A 16,275-nucleotide genomic window follows, 5' to 3' on the forward strand; every position below is an offset into this window, starting at 1 on the left:
CAATGGTGGACCGTTATAGGCTTCGGTCACTAAACTCCTAGAACAATCTAGCCCCTTTCTTCTCCGGCTCAGGTAAAGTCTGGCCTTTTGTTTACTCAGTGGTGGACTGTTATAGACTTCGGTCAGCCAACTCCCAGAACAATCTAGACCTTTCTTCTCTAGCTCAAGTCAATTTCGTTACAGTATATTTGTGTACTGATCCATAAATTGAGAAGATATTTAGAGTTGAAATTCTTTTGGGTCATGGTTTGCTCTAAAAAAAGTAGCGCCCACTGTAACTCCTATTGTAAGCAACATATTAGTATGGCATTTTGTTGTCTTACCCACTATACCCGTGATTGCAATTCTTTGACACGCTTTCCAGAGGTGACACGCGAACTCATTTTTAAGTGTCACGGATCGATAGAGACAATTATTATATAATTTTAAATAATATATTTATTTTTTCAGTACTTTAATTTAAAAAAATTATGAATATTTCTACGTATATGCAACACGGCACTTGTTAAGTTGGGTTTTTCGAAATTTTGATACTGTGAGCTTAAAAGCTTCGCCATCACTGGTCTAGTAGAAATTTAAGTAAAACAATTTAAAACATTTTGTAGCCGGCACTTGAAAATATTAGTTTCATTTCTACTTATTTCTACAAATACTTATATTTGTGGAAATAAGTAGAAACCGTTTTGTTGAACAGTTTTAATAATCTGAGAAATCTTTTCTGTAAATTCCATTTGCGCTAGACTTTTTTTCCAAATTATTTTAACATTTATTGTTTACTAAAAAAATGACTGCATTAAAAGAAATACAGTAAAAGCTCCTTATTCGCGCTTCCTACATTCGCGTTTTCACTATTCGCGGATTAAAAAAATGCGACCCAATTCCTATATTCTCGGATATTCGCGGAAGTACACTATGATAATAAAAGGATTCCAATAGGTATCCAACCCAATATCCTTTGTAAATGCCGTCAAATGGACGAATAAAAAAAGTAAAATAGATCTTAGTATTACAACTTTGCCTAAAGTATGTTGTTAAATGATATCGCCGAGGACTTTGACATAAGCCGCCTTCGCCGCGATCGGTGTTTTTGAGAATGTAAACGCACAGAATGAAAGCAATTGTTCGTGATCCAGCAATAGAAAAAATGGAAGTGTCGTTGTCATTATGGATCGAAGACCGCATTCAAAAAAAGGGTGCCCCTGAGTGGTCCAATGGTCCGGGAGAAGGCAAAGTATCTTCACTTTAAGTACGCTCATTTTAAAGAACCTGATGGTAGTTGTAGTGGTAAGTTCAAACTTTGACTGCAAACAAAAGCTTTTAAAAACTGCCAAGCAAGAGAAAATTACAAAATTCTTCAAACCATTGCCTAAGCCTTAAGATAATTAATCAAAATGTTCAAAAACTTCAATTAAATTGATTTTTTTATATATTAGGTTTTTTTTATTTTGTCACCTAGGAACGTATCCCCTATAATCCCATATAAATTACCATTCCGTATTCACGGTTTCTGTATTTGCGGCATATTTATGGAACATACGAGGTGTGTTCAAAAAGTAACGGGAATTTTTAAATTTCGCGGGTTTGGAGAGTCTGATTGTAAATTTTTTTTTTTTATTATGTTGGTACACATGCCCCTGAAGTACGATAAAATTTTCAGTAATATTCATTGTTTACTTCTTAAGTGGCAGCCGTTAAGGTTAGACGTGTTTTTCGAGCTTGGCGATTTTTGTTTGTTAAAAAAATGGATCAAAGAATTTGTATTAAATTTTGCGTAAAAAATGAAATAAAGTGTGTGAAATGTTAATGAAGGCATATGGTGAGTCTGCTATGAGTAAAACAAGGATTTACGAGTGGTATAAGCGTTTCCAAGATGGCCGCGAAAACGTTGAAGATGGACGTCCAAGCACATCAACAACCGATGAAAACGTGAAAAAAGTGAAAGAAATGGTTATGAACGATCGCCGAATCACAATCAGAGAAGTCGCTGATGATGTTGCCATATCAATTGGCTCATGCCATGAAATTTTTTCGGATGTTTTGGGTATGAAACGTGTGGCAGCAAAATTTGTTCCAAAATTGTTGAATTTCGAACAAAAACAGCGGAGAATGGAAGTTGCTCAAGAGTCACTCAATGAAGTCGACAACGATGCGGATCTACTGAAACGTGTTATAACAGGTGACGAAACATGGGTTTACGGATATGTTGTCGAAACTAAGGCTCAATCGTCCCAGTGGATGCATTCTGGATCGCCAAGACCGAAAAAGGCTCGACAAGTGCGGTCGAATGTGAAGGTTATGCTCACTGTGTTCTTCGATTTTAATGGCATAGTGCATCATGAATTCTTGCCACAAGGTCAAACAATCAATAAGGAGTACTACCTACAAGTTCAACGCCGTTTGCGTGAAGCAATCCGAAAAAAACGCCCGGATTTGTGGCAAAACAATTCATGGATTTTGCACCACGATAATGAACCTGCTCACACTTCATTGCTTGTTCGTGAATTTTTGGCCAAAAACAAAACTTTAACGATGCCCCAGCCTCCATATTCGCCAGACATGGCTCCATGTGACTTTTTTCTATTTCCAAACATAAAGAGAACATTAAAAGGCCGTCGTTTTACAAGCATAGATGACATTAAAAGCGAATCGCTGAAAGAGCTGAAAGCTATCACAAAGATCGAGTTTCAGAAGTGTTTCGAGGATTGGAAAAAGCGCTGGCACAAGTGTATTGTATGCGAAGGGGACTACTTTGAAGGCGACAATATTAATGTAGATGAATAAATAAATATTTTTTTCAAAAAACGAAAATTCCCGTTACTTTTTGAACACACCTCGTATACCCCGCGAATAAAAAGCTTTTCACTGTAAAGTGTAGTTTGTAGTTGATTTAAAAAAAAAATTCGCATACACTTGAGATGTTTGTTATTCATCATAAAAATAGAGAAGAAGATGAGCATAAGAATTTCAACAGATTTAAAATTAAGGAAGTAATATAACAACTGCTGATACTAAATTAAATACTACATATTCCTTACACTAACAAATGGTACACTGTAAAGTGAGTGGCAGGTTATTTTGAACAGGGAGGCTAAAGCCAAATTAAAATAACAAAAACCTTTTAAAATACACAATTCTGTATTTCATTTCAACTATATTTTCGTTTATTGATTTAATCATTTCTTCTACAAATACATACAAAAAAATAACACAGAGGATGTTGTTCAAAGAGTTTTAAGTTTAAATTAATTTCTGCGAGGGGAGGAGCTACAACCGGATGTTAGCAACGGATTTCCCTATTCAATTAAACGGTAAATGTTTATTTTAAAACGGTAGAGATTGTTTGCTTTTTAATGAATTCCTTGCAAAAATAAAATATATAATACAGGCAAGCAAATTAGAAAATACCGTTAATCACAAATTTTATCGTTTAGCATTTTAAAATTATATTTGAAAAGAAATTATAAATAAGGATTTTATTATTATTATTATTATTAATAATAATAATAGAACTTAACCTTTGACGTTTTGCTAGCTGGAATACTGTAGGGAGTGGAAAAACATGTTGAGACATGTTCGATCATTGTGGTTGAACCGCAGAAGTCTGCACAATGGTTTTTGATTAAACAATAACCTGACAACGGCATGCTCCACATTTCGGATTTTTTTTTTTTTTTACACTGTTATCCTTACAGGATATATATTTTTTTCCCCCCAATGAAAACAACTATAGTTGGTACTCTCCAAGAGAAAAATAATAAGATTAACTAGCATCAGTTTTGATTGTGAATTGGCAAAACAGATGGCTTTTCAAATAATGTTTCTTGTAAAACCCAAGAAGTAAAAAAGCTCTACTGTGGCTGTGTCTTGGACACGGCCGTGTGTTGTACGTGAATACGTTTACGTAACAGGTTACATTTTTTATATAAAATATTTTTATTTATGTATTTAGGATGAAATCAAGGAAACAAATAATTACTGTGTTACATTATAACTTTATTAATTATAGGTCTTTTATACGAAAAGTACGACACAAATGGCATACAAGATACATCGAGGTTTCTGGTAAACGTTAAATCAATATAGGTATTACCTAACGTTGTTGGAGAAGTTTCAATATTAGACAAATTGAACTCGCTGAGCATGAAGTCGGGCAATGAGCGGTTTTGTGAGACATCACCATTAAATACTCCAACTATCATAATTGGTGTAGTAAGATCGGGTATAATTTTAGAGATGATTTTGGAATATTTTAACAACGATCGTAACATAAAGAGTTTAATTTCTGCTAACGCTGTGCCCGGATGGATATACACACACCCGAGTAACAACTTGAAGGTGCCATTGGCCTTTTTCGTTTACTAGACAGACATCACCAGCTTTTGCGTCTTTCATTTCCAAATAAATTTCCGAAATGTCAATGTTAACTCTATTACAATCAGTGTAGTTACTGATGTTGCGATATATGGCGTCTCCACCAGCTTTGCGACTTTTACCATTCGATTGTTCTTGAAAAGCCCTTTCCAACCGTATACGATCTCAGTATTTGGTTTTGGCTTTTCGTCGCGTAAAGGCCGACATTATATATTTTTGATAATATTTTTTTATTCTAATACCTTTATTTTATTCACTGTCACTATTTTACACTAATGTTTTATATACAATCGATAGATTGTGACGACAGCTGACGATTAAAACTTAAACGAACATCCTAGCTTCTACGAGTCAAAAGTTATACTAATTGCAAATCTCGATATGCAGCAAAATGATCTCAAAATGGCGGCGCTTCCCCCTTCGCTTATCGTAATGAATTCTTTGATCCTTTAGCTATCCAGTGGTCTAATTTAATTTTGAATGTAGACGATAGATTCGAAACTATAATGTCAAACTGTATCCCCCGATTTTGTTATCATTAGGTTTTTTGGATTGCCTCCATATGATAGCAAATTTAAAGACGTATTCAAGTCAAAAGGGTTATTACTAACAATATTCTGCAATGAAAACAAAAAACTGAAATTGATAATTTATAAATAGTGTCCTTAAAAATTAAATTTAGAGTTGAGTAAATGATTTTTTTATCTTTCTTTTCAAAACGATTGAATAATATTTAGTGAAATCTTTAAATTTTATCCATTTGCGTTTAAATTAAAGTAAATTTTGATAAATATTTGAATAGAATCAAGTAATTTAACTTAACGAAGAATTGTATAATATTAATACTGAAAATAGAAATGGTCACGTTGTAGCTGACTGTGAGACACAGAATGAGATTTTTAATTTTGGGACTTTTAATTTGATGCCAATTTTTGATCTGGATTAATATTTTTTTAAGTTGAGTTTCATCATAACATGTATGTATCGATGACCAATATTTTATGACAACGATAAAGTTAAGTCCGATATTTGTAGGAGTTTGTAAGAAGATACAGTCAATATACAAATTAAAAATTAGTAAATTTTCTTAAGACCCATATGGAGATACGGAGCAGAAGTGTGATTAGATTAGATTAAACTAGGGCAGCCTCAAGGCCTACGCCACTGCGACCCCTTTGGATCTATTGTGGCTCCCCTCACTTTAAAGCTCATCCTCCAGACCTGTCCTTTTAATCAGACTCTTAATGCTGGAGAGCGGCTCTTGGGTAAAGCTCACAGGCCTTGGTTTTTCTTCCCAGAGGAGTAACATCCTTAGCCATACGAGCCCCTCACACTGACGTGCAGTGCCGTTTCCTCCTCTTCCTCCTGACGGAACCTTCAGAGGCTATCATCTGCCAGGCCCATGCGATGCATGTGTTTTCTAAGCCTGCAGTGGCCCAGTTAATAGTCCTACAAGTATCCTTATAGCCCTACACGGCCTTGACGGATTAATTCTGCAGTCAGCCTCGGCGAATAGCCTTTAATAAACTCATTCGCGTGTCTCTGCCCACAGCCACCACTTCTGAGAACTACTCTGCACCCATAAGTTAATGGTCTCAGACTTAACACATTTCGAAACCCCAAAATAGGGCTCCGGGCCAACGAAGTGTCCCGCAGAGCCTTCCCGGGCCAATAAATCTGCCGCTTCGTTTCCATAGTGTCCTGAATGACCAGGTACCCACACTAGAAAGACCTTATTTTGGTCACTAATTTTTTTTAGGTCACCCAGACAGTCTCAAACCAGCCTTGAGTTGACCTGGTAGGAACTAATAGCTCGTAGAGCAGCCTGACTATCCGAGAAAATCACGACCTTAGAATTAGTTATTCCTCGTCCAACAATCTCGGCAGTACAGAACCTAATTGCAGCTAGCTCAGCCTGAAACACTTGCAGCTAGTTTTCCTAGGCTAACCGAAAAGCTACATTTCGGCTTCACCCCCTACACTCCCGCTCCTACACCCTCCTCTGTCTTGGAGCCGTCCTGTGTACCACATCGAATCTCCCGCAACTGGGGGTCCATGTCTCCAAGCCTCCCGGTCTCCAATACAGACTTTGAAAGGCTTGTCGAAGTTATATTTGGGAGCTCATAAAATCCGAAGGAAGTGTGAGGCTCAACTTAACTCCAAACGCCTGCAGACACTACAGTCTAAAATCCTACGCGAAAATCCTGAATGCTCCATACTACATTTCTAACCTTACAATACACACTGACCTTCACATCCCTTTCGTCACTGACCTAATAAAGTCTCGCTACCGCAACTTTCACAGCCTCCTTGATCTCCATCGTAATCCTCTTGTCCAACAACTCTCCTCTCCTCACCTTCCCGACAATCCTCCTCGTCGACTGAAGCGGAAGTGGCCTAGAGATCTACTAATATGAGTGCAATCCATCGAGAAAGAGTTCCACCAATGGGTGGTTGCTCTAACGTGACTTTCATGTGAATTTAACCAGTTTCATCAAATTTACTTGACACAACATTTGTTGTAGTTGTAAATATGAGAAGTAATGTGAAAAATAGAGAGTAAATTCTCAGACATGATTCCTAAATCTTTTAAATTATTTAATAAAAGGTTGGTTCCATGACAATCATGCTGCTAAAAATAACCCTTTTTTGTCAGGAAATATAAAAGCAAAGTACTTAAAACGATCGATCTTATACCTCATGTCCATAACAGTTAATAGAGCGATGTTCAATTAGGATTGCCACTTGTACTTTCAATGAAAATGGGTTCTTCTTGCTTTTTTGGGAGAAGGAGAGGGGAGAATAGTGCAGTAGATGGAAAGAATGGCCACACAGCACAATTGTTCTCCGTACAGTTCACTAATTGCCTTCTACTTCCCTAATGGTGGATACCTTCCATAGAAGTTAAAAGGTTATAGGATATACTATCTGTATAAATGGTAGAAACATTTTTGGGATATTAAGATGGCCTATGCGTGACTGAGCAGCTTTCAGTCTCTCAGGGAGGCCATTATTTTTATGTTTCTGCCCAGAATAGGGTACCAGAATGTGTTTTGACATTTTTTCGTCAAAACAAGAATCTGAAAGTACATCAATTACTGTTTTATTTCTGATCATTAGCTTCAGGCAAATTAAACATCTTTTTCTTTTTGCTTCTCTACTATTTAGAGATGGTGTATTACAATCAACCAGATTTTTTTGCTTTTAATTTTTCATTGGAATTATCAGTTTTAAGGTATTTTCGAAAATGTCTGTTGTTTATATGTGTTTAGGTATACGAGATGTGGCTATTAAATAACGAGACTGATGCTCCTACAGAAGAACTATGCATGCGCCAAATCCTAACAACCGACAGCTGTGCAGCGTGTTTGTAGAGAAATCTGTTTGACCGGAACCGTCGTTTGTGTAAGAGGTGTTAGTTTCGTTTTGCCCGAAAACATGATACTACACATGTAGTAGAGCAACCAATTGTCGTGAAATTTCACATCAATACTTGGTAAAACCGCTACTGAAACTTATCTTTTATTAAAAGAAGTTTATGGCGATGAATTTTGTATCACGTGCGCGAGTTTTTTGAGTGGTTCAAGCGTTTCCAAGATGGCCGAGAAGACGTCGGAGATGATGGCTGCCCGGGTTCGCCCTTCCACGTCCAAAACAGATGAAAATATCGATTATAATTAATCAACATTACTACCGGTGAGGTGCTTGCTCAACTCCGTGAAAGAGTAAGGAAAAAAACGACCCAATTTGTGGAAGAACAAGTCACGGGGTTCTCCATCAAGACAAAGCGCCCGGCTTACACTGCAATGTCTGTGTCAAGAACAGTTTCTAGCCAAGTACAACATCCCAGTTTTAAGGCCATCCGCTTTATTCGCCTGACCTGGCCCCATATGTCTTTTATCTGTTCCACAAAGTCAAATCTGCATTAAAAGGAACACGATTTCAGTTCGTTGAAGCTGTGTAAGAAAAAGCGGCACGCGTCATGCAGGAGCTCACAGGAAAAAAGACTTCCAGCACTGTTTCGAGCAATGGTAAATTCGCATGGAGCGTTGTAGGGATAGGGGAGAAATGTATATTGAAGGTGGTAATAACTAAATATGTATAAATTTAAAATAAAATGTTTTACAGCAATAGTCTCGTTATTTAATAGCCACACCTCGTAGTAAATTTTAAGATCCCTTTCAAATAAAAAAAAAGGTTTCAAAACCCAAAACCAGAAAGCTTAAATTTGACGTTCCGTTTTTATTTGCACTATTGTGACTCCGAAGTAAAATTTTTGGAACATAATCCGTCAACTGGGGAAATCTGATTATTTTTAAAAATAATTTTTGAGTTATGATTATTCATTAAATTTACTAAGCTAAACACAAAGTCAAATAGTTTCTGTTTCGAAACATCTGGCTAGAAAAATGGATTTACCTAGGGGATATCCATTAGAAGCTACACAATCCTGGCGCTTGAATACAATAAATTAGCGCCTATGAAGGAATCTGGGAATGTGAATTGTGTTTCTATAATTCCAACAAGCATAGGATGGCTTTTCTTAAAAGATCTGTTGAAAGTGCGTCAAAATGTCTCCATCAACCTAAATTTGCCTCGGAGAACAATCAGAGAAAAAAAAGAATCATTTACTAAAAGGCAAGAAACCGTAACAACAGAACTTTTTTGAAGGCGAATGAAGACAGCCAACTCCTGCTGGCTGGGAAATTCAATTTTTCAAGAAATGCCTTCACCCACAACGGACAAAACCATCAAAAAGGTTTAAGGGATTTGTGATTTTTACGAGAAAGTCACTATTCACAAGATGTGGTTGACCACTGGGGCTTCAGGTTCAGTGTATAAAGCACCCATCTTTTTCGTTCTGGGGATGCTGTATTTTTTTTAGAAAACGCCCCCCAAAAAAAGAATGAAAATGAAAAGAACGTAACTGTATAGAGATAGGTTTTTCTTTTTCTTTTTGAATCATTTGTTACTCAGACAGCATTCACGAAAATTTATCCACAAAGTATATAATATAAATAAATGTTTTTAACGTGAATACGTCTTTAAATTTGCTATCATATGGAGGCAATCCAAAAAACCTAATTATAACAAAAATCGGGGGATACAGTTTGGCATTATAGTTTCAAATCTATCGTCTACATCCAAAATTAAATTAGACCACTGGATAGCTGAAGGATCAAAAGATTCATTATGATAAGCGAGGACTGTGACGCATCGCGCGCGGTGGAGGGGAAAGCGCCGCCATTTTGCTGCGTATCGAGATTTGCAATTAGTATAACTTTTGACTCGGTGTAGCTACGATGTTCGTTTAAGTTTTAATCGTCAGCTGTCATCACAATCTATCGATTGTATATAAAACATTAGTGTAAAATAGTGACAGTGAATATAATAAGGTGTTAGAATAAAAAAAAAAAATTATCAAAAATATATAATGTCAGCCTATACGCGTCGAAAAGCCAAAAACCAAATACAGAAATCGTATACGGTTGGAAAGGGCTTCTCAAGAACAATCGAATGGTAATAATAAAACACCATATGACCGAGTCAAGCTGTGCCGGGATCGTAAAAGAATGAATGCGGCCGAGCGGATCAACGACGGTGTCCAGTACATCTGCAGCTGGGGCGGTTGAAATTATGCAAGTGGATGATGAAATCGCTTCCAGATCGACAACGGACCGGATAGGCATAGATTGTGTTCGATAGTCGATTTGTTTCCTTGATTTCATCCTAATATATATAAAAAATATAACCCGTTACGCAAACGTATTTATGTACAACACACGTATTCCCATTGGGTCTTGCCCAATTTTTAACATGGAGTTTTCGCAGCATATATTCGTTTTAAAGCCCATTAAATCCGAAAAATATGGTTTTTGGAAAACAATCGCTAATTGTGCGTTTATAAAATATTGTAAAGTTTTTCTGTCTTTATCTAAAAACTTCACAGCTACAACTAGTGCCTGCCACTAGTTAATTTAATAATATGTGGGTTTGATAAATAATAAAACTTGCTAAATTTGTAAGTAATAACCTGATTTATTAGCACATTACCTTTACTAACATTAACTACTAGCAACTAACGCTTTTCATTACAGTTACCATTTACAGCAGTCACAACAGTTTACTGTTGCACGCTGACAAAACTGTTCCACGACTGACCACTGGTCTGCACTGCACCGAATTGCGCTAGACTCAACCGCACTATTAAAGCACTACTCACTAACTGACTAACCGCCTAACTGGCTAACTTTGAAGCACTCCGCAACACTGACTCTCACAAAACTGTCACTTCCAAAGTGTCTCTCCAAACTAACTTTCCAAGACTAACTCAAAACTCACTCAAAACCTAAACTCAAAGACTTCACTAAAAACTATCAACTGCAAAACTGACTTCTCCAGCTGTGTCTGCCTCCCTTTAACTGCGACTGCCCCATTCCGCCTGTATCACACTCACCGGCCGCTCATTGGTTGAGGAAAACACATGTTGCCACCACCCCAACTGGGGCCGCCCTCAACCAACTCTCTGACTTACTCCAACCTGCCGCTCATTGGCTGGAAAACACATACTGCCACCACCCCAACTGGAGCCTTTCTCTTAGCTGGCTTTTACCCAGCGGTGGTCCGTTACAGGCTACGGTCGCTTAACCCCTAGAACAATCTAGGCCTTCCTTTTCTAGCTCAGGTAGAGACCGGCCCTTTTTGTTTACACAGTGGTGGCCTGTTACCGACTTTGGTCGCTCAACCCCTAGAACAATCTAGGCCTTTCTTCTCGCCCAGGTCAACTTTGTTACAATATCTTAAGAACGAAAATTCGTTCGAAGATGAAACTCTATATAACAATCTGATCTCATTAATGAATCTGATTGTAACATGAGATCGAATTTCCTTAATTTGAATGAATTAAACTATAGCACATTCAAAAGAGGGAATAATTTAAATAGATTCAAAATATGGAATTTGGAAAAATTGTATTAGTATTCAGAAAATAATACTAAAAGAAAGACTATGAAATTCAATTTAAGGTTTACTAAAAGCTAGTCTCCCTTGAAATATGTTCCAAACAATGAACGCACCTCTCCCTCCAAATCTGCTTCATAGAATACCATAGGTTTTATCTGCATCTAGTCCAGTTTCAATTTAGGATTACCGCGTTATATGGGACGGCTAGGGCTTGGGTATATATTGTTGGCTTGGGTTAGGTTTATACCAAAGGGATCAGTTAAACTTTCTGATAGCAATGGTGCACCCTTTCAACATCTCTTTTTTTCCAGCCTCCTCTCTCATAATATATGTGTTGTTGATGTCTCGTATATTATATAGACTTCAGACATATTGATATCCAATATAGTTACTATATTATAAACCTCTTGATAATGATGATAAAACTCATTTTAAGCAAAAAATTTTATTAAATTTTTTAGATATTTATTACAAAAACAAAGTAACAACTATTATTGAAGTAATACAACTTTCGGCGAGCAACATGTGATCACATTATTTGCTAGTTTTTGCCCTGTGACTATCAGCGTAGTGTGATTCTTTTATTTGGGTTGGTGAATCTTCAGTTTTTATACAGGGTGTTCATTTTAAGACGGCTCAAATGCATTTCAATGCTTAAATGGTTGATCTGAACAAAAAAAATGGTAGAGGAAACAATTTGTTGCCCGTCGCCTCTAGTTTCAGAATATGTGACTTGATTTTTAGATTCCTGCCCGCATATGCGCGACCAAAAGTGAGGGTTCGCAGTTGACCCCAATTTCCATGTACACATTTTAAAGAGTATAAAAAGCTATGAAAGAAACCGGAAACCGCAATTCGATCTCTTCAAAATTAAAGGTGCGAGGCAATTTCAAAATCTGGTATTTATTAATCATATTTCAATTTTTTAACTTGTTATCAAAGAGAAAGAAGAGCACGCGATAGGTCATTTTTATGTATTTTTTCATCCCACTTCTACTAAAAATATTGCCAAGGCAGTAAAGCTAGTATTTTTCTTAATATCGGGAAATAAGTCGTTTTCCGAGTGATTTTTCTAAGAAAAATAAAATGTTAAGAGCTTTAGATGTTCACAAGCATACCCAAATTGGCTAAAAATTAATTTTACATCTGTTACAAACAAGAAGGTTTAATAATTATTTGGTAATTTTGGGAGAGTTGCGTTTAATTACCAAAAAAAAAATGGAAACCTCCTGCCACATATTTACGTGATCACTATCTTTCATGTAAAGGATCAAACTTATTCCTTAATTTATCAAATAATGCACTTTATGCAACTTGTGCAGCATGTACTGTGCCTTCAAAGATGCCTCCTCAGATAAAGAAAGCAGTTGATAACCTCCTGGCTAACCTGGCTTGCGAGCTTTTGATCGCGCGTCAGCCGCGTATGCGGGCAGGAATCTAAAATCAAGTCACATATTCTGAAACTAGAGGTGACGGGCAACAAATTTTTCCTCTACCATTTTTTGCTCAGATTAACCGTTTAAGCATGAAATGGACATTGTCTAAATATATGAGATAGAGTTTCCGGTTTATTTAAATTATATAAGAGGCATTGGTTTTTTGGCCATTTTTTAAAGTTATTTTATTAAAGGTGACATTAAAAATTGGAGATATTTCTGAGTTCCCCCTAACAAAACGGAATCATTCTCAAAAAACATTGAAATTTGACATTGCCGCTCTTTCCAAATCACTCTGAATTAAATACACTTCATATCTTTTTAGTATTATTTTTGGATGTCGCTTTTATTTTTAACTAAGTTTTGAAGAGGGTCTAAATCACTCGAAAGAAATGCATTTTGAAAAAGCTCCTTAACCTGCAGAAACCAGTTATATTTCTTGTCGCCAGGTTTGTGAATGCTGAATAACCTGAAATATTTGATTAAATCAAAGGTTAGGTTTTAGTAAATAATCGCAAAGCCCAATAGTGAAAATAAAACTTGGATCATTCAGTGAACATATGAACAGAACCATAGAACATAAATACCCTCTTTCGCGAAATGGAGAAAGAGCAATGAAAATAAGCTTTCACTAAATATTTAAACAAGAAATTTTAATCAAATTTTACTCGTGTAGTGGTTTGTTAAAAAGTTTTAGTTTATTTGTGGGCAAGTTTTTGGTATTATGCAAACATTAAAACAGTGTTTTGCGCAAACATAAAGCCGACCAAGTTACGAGGGTCTTTAGTTAAAGTGGCTTTGTTAAAGACTTCTTTTTTTTTTCTTTTGTTTGGAGAAGAAGTAGTAGAAGCTTAATGTAGTTTGTAAAGTAAATAGATGGTGAAAGAGCATTTATTTTTATAATGAATAATGTTAAGTTACAATATTATAAAGAGATTGTCCAGCATTGTATTATTCGTTATAATATTCTTTTCTCTTATTTTTTGTACCTTCTGTTACAATCGTAAGAAGGATTATTACAATTACATAGATTTTTCGATTTTTGGGTTCACAATAAGTATGCATATCTTTTAACCAGTTAAGCGTGTTAAGACGTCAAACTAGATCTCTATTACGGTGCGTTCAACGTGTATACTCGTTGTGAAAAATATAAAATTGACATTAACTATAAAAACTCGAAATTTTAATAAAATACCATAAGAATATTATTGGTGGGATGTTTCCTTTATCTTATGTACGAACATGATTTCATTTTGCACAGAATCCAAAGCTCTTGCGTCTCTAGTTAACTAGAGCAATGCATAACGTAAAGCGGTGCAAGATTTTGGAATGAGCACAGAATGCTCTGGTAATCTCAAGCTTCCCAGAGATTGCAGAAAAAGTCGCTTGCAGTGACTATTATGGACGTTGTAAACTTTTGGTTGTTTTACCCTGCGTTCGACGTGTATTACACGTCATTGTCTGATTTTAATTTCGCACACTGTGGGTTTTTTTAAAAAAACTAAATTCAACTATCTAAGGTAAAACACGGGCATTGCACAAGGGTTGAGAGCTTGTATTTGTGTGCGTAATTCCCCAATCTCTAATGCGGAGACCAGACATGTACCAACCACTTATCATTTGGCTGACTTCCACCAACCCTCTCCGTATAAAATACTAGGCAGTTCTATTGGTAAGATAAAGGAAACATCCCACCAAATAATATTCGAGTTTTTATAGTTAATGGCAATTTTATATTTTTCACAACGAGTATACACGTCAAATGCACCGTAATAGAGGTTTGATATGACGTGTATACACGTCAAACACACTTAACAGGTTAAGGGGTAATGCCGGTATTTGTTGGAATGAAGCGGTTGATGCCCTAGGCCAAAGACGCTATTGCTTTTAGGGACAGCTAACACAGAGCCATATTTGGCAGCAGATATTAAAAATCTAGCCTCCTACAAAACAACTATTCTCTGTGGTAAGAAGAATACAACAGAACCAAACTTTATAAAGCGCGTTTTATACTCGATAATTTAACACTAAATTCCAGTCAAACCGTTGTATGCAACGTTAAATGCAAATAGATCTTTCTATGCAACTACAATGAACCATAACCAAAATCGCAAGTCTATTGGAGTTTTAAACAATTCACGTTTGAGGAGTAATCAAAAGTGGATTCAAAGCATCAAAAAAAGATCGATTAATTGGAAGTGCTGAGTGTGCTGCTAGCAGTCATAGGGTGAACATCTACGAGGGTCGTTTGAAAAGTTCGTGCAAAAATAAAAACTACTTAATTTTTTGGGGGTAAACCTTTTTTATTTTTCAACATAGTCTCCTTTTAGGCTTATACACTTCGTCCAACGCTGCTCTAGTTTGTTGATCCCTTCCGAATAATAGGATTTGTCCAAGTCTGAAAAATAGCCATTCGTTTCTGCAATCACCTCCTCGTTTGAATAAAATCTCTTTCCCGCCAGCCATTTCTTCATATTGGGGAACAAATAGTAGTCCGAGGGAGCCAAGTCTGGAGAATAGGGGGGATGTGAAACGAGTTGGAACCCTATTTCCATTAATTTTGCGACCACAACTGTTGAGGTGTGAGCTGGTGCGTTGTCGTGGTGGACAAGGACTTTTTTGTGGGCCAATCGTGGGCGTTTTTCTTGCAGCTCGGTTTTCAAACGGTCCAATAACGATGAATAATATGCACCTGTAATAGTTTTACCCTTTTCCAGATAGTCGATGAGGATTATTCCTTGCGAATCCCAAAAGACAGTCGCCATAATCTTTCCGGCCGAAGGAACGGTCTTCGCCTTTTTTGGCGCAGATTCCCCCTTGGTAACCCATTGTTTAGATTGTTCTTTGGTCTCAGGAGTGTAGTGATGTATCCATGTTTCATCCACAGTGACGAAACGACGCTTCAAGTCCTGCGGATTCTTCTGGAACAGCTGCAAACCGTCCTTGCAACACTTCACACGATTTCGTTTTTGGTCAAGCGTGAGCAATCGCGGCACCCATCTTGCGGATAGCTTTGTCATGTCCAAATGTTGATGCAAAATATTATGTACCGTTCATTCGAGATGCCCACAGCACTAGCAATCTCACGCACCTTCACTCTTGTGTCATCCATCACCATATCATGGATTTTATCAATGATTTCTGGAGTAGTAACCTCAACAGGGCGTCCAGAACGTTCAGCGTCACTTGTGCCCATATGGCCACTCCGAAAATTTTGAAACCACTTATAAACTGTTCTAATCGAAGGTGCAGAGTCACCATAATGTTTATCAAGCTTCTCTTTAGTCTCCTGAGGCGTTTTGCCTTTCATAAAGTAGTGTTTAATCAACACACGAAATTCTTTTTCGTCCATTTTTTGAAAATCACTCGACTTCCTCGATTCAAACGAATGCCAAACACAAAGAAATAGACCGATCTGGCTGAAACTTGGTGTGTGTTTTTCCAAGAGATGCTACTAACTAAACATAACCTCGATACGCGCCAGTGGTGCTATCTGTCTGACTTT

The 16,275-nt window shown here is 36.8% G+C and overlaps 1 protein-coding gene across 7 annotated transcripts in view; it reads left to right on the top strand.

Moving 5' to 3' along the window:
- LOC141447210 (calcitonin gene-related peptide type 1 receptor-like) overlaps positions 1-16,275 on the top strand; it is a 444,034-nt gene that overhangs the window by 146,180 nt on the left and 281,579 nt on the right. The gene's annotated exons all lie outside the window — the stretch shown is intronic.

Source organism: Rhodnius prolixus, unplaced genomic scaffold (assembly GCF_049639745.1).
Source record: "Rhodnius prolixus isolate KJV_2025 unplaced genomic scaffold, Rpr scaffold_7, whole genome shotgun sequence".
In the NCBI taxonomy this organism is placed as follows: domain Eukaryota; kingdom Metazoa; phylum Arthropoda; class Insecta; order Hemiptera; family Reduviidae; genus Rhodnius; species Rhodnius prolixus.